Genomic DNA, 1136 nt, shown 5'->3' with positions numbered 1-1136 from the left:
TTTTTGCATTTCTTTTCCATGGGGAAGTCTTGATTCCTGTCTCCTGTACAATGTCACGAACCTCATTCCATAGTTCATCAGGCACTCTATCAGATCTAGGCCCTTAAATCTATTCCTCACTTCCACCATATAATCATAAGGGATTTGATTTAGGTAAGAAACTTACTCTTGGTCAAATAGCTTTTAGGTGGTGAAGCTATAAATCAAATCCTATGACCCTAACTACTCAACTAGATACTGCTATATTTTCTTTGCTACTACCCTAGTCTCAGTCATTGTCATATCATACTTATGTAGTGCCAAGAGCCTGACACTCCTCTGATCCTACATAGTTAACATTCAATGAACTTTCTAAATGAGAAATCAGACTGCACCACTTTCCTTTATCAAACCGTCTAGCAGCTCTCAACTGCACATAAAAAACACAGGTTCTTATCCCACACATCCCTACAAGACCTCATCTCTGCCTCTCCAACCTCAGTCTCTTATCTCTTCTCTGCCCCTCTTGGACTGTACTCCATTTACACTCAGTCTTTTGCAGTTCCTCAACACACTGTTCTTGTTCTCACCTCATGACATGGCTACTTGCTCTTCTACCTAAAATGTTCTTCTTCAAAATCTTAACACAACTGACTGTATCTCATTCTTCAAATCTTGATTCAGATATCAACTCCTCAGAGAGGGTTTCCCCACACCCTTTAGCCAACGCAGCTCTCGTCTGCCCCACACCAATACCATGAACCACCCCATTGCCATGAAAATAGAAATTACTTGATAATAGGAACTATTGACTTTATGTCCTTCATCGTAAGTCCAGAGCCAAGAACAATATTTGACACATACTTGGCACTCAAGACATATTTGTTTCCTGAAATACTGATATCTTTCTTAAAGTGTCATACATATGTGTGTATGTGTGTGTGTGTGTGTGTGTGTACACACAACATAGATATATGCTTTTGTGAAGTATGTGAGCTTGAGTCATCTCATACAAGTGGAATGTACACCCCACACCCTAAATTTCATCTCAATGTCAAGACTAATGATGCCATACATACACCAGAAAAAGTGAAAATGATTATTTTTCACATAATTAGTTATATAGGAAAAATAGAATTAGGCCAAAAAAAAAAAAA

Source organism: Bison bison, unplaced genomic scaffold (genome assembly GCF_000754665.1).
Source record: "Bison bison bison isolate TAMUID 2011002044 unplaced genomic scaffold, Bison_UMD1.0 scf7180017864324, whole genome shotgun sequence".
Lineage (NCBI taxonomy): Eukaryota > Metazoa > Chordata > Mammalia > Artiodactyla > Bovidae > Bison > Bison bison.
The sequence above is the reverse complement of the archived record's forward strand: the minus strand, read 5'-3'. Positions refer to the sequence as shown.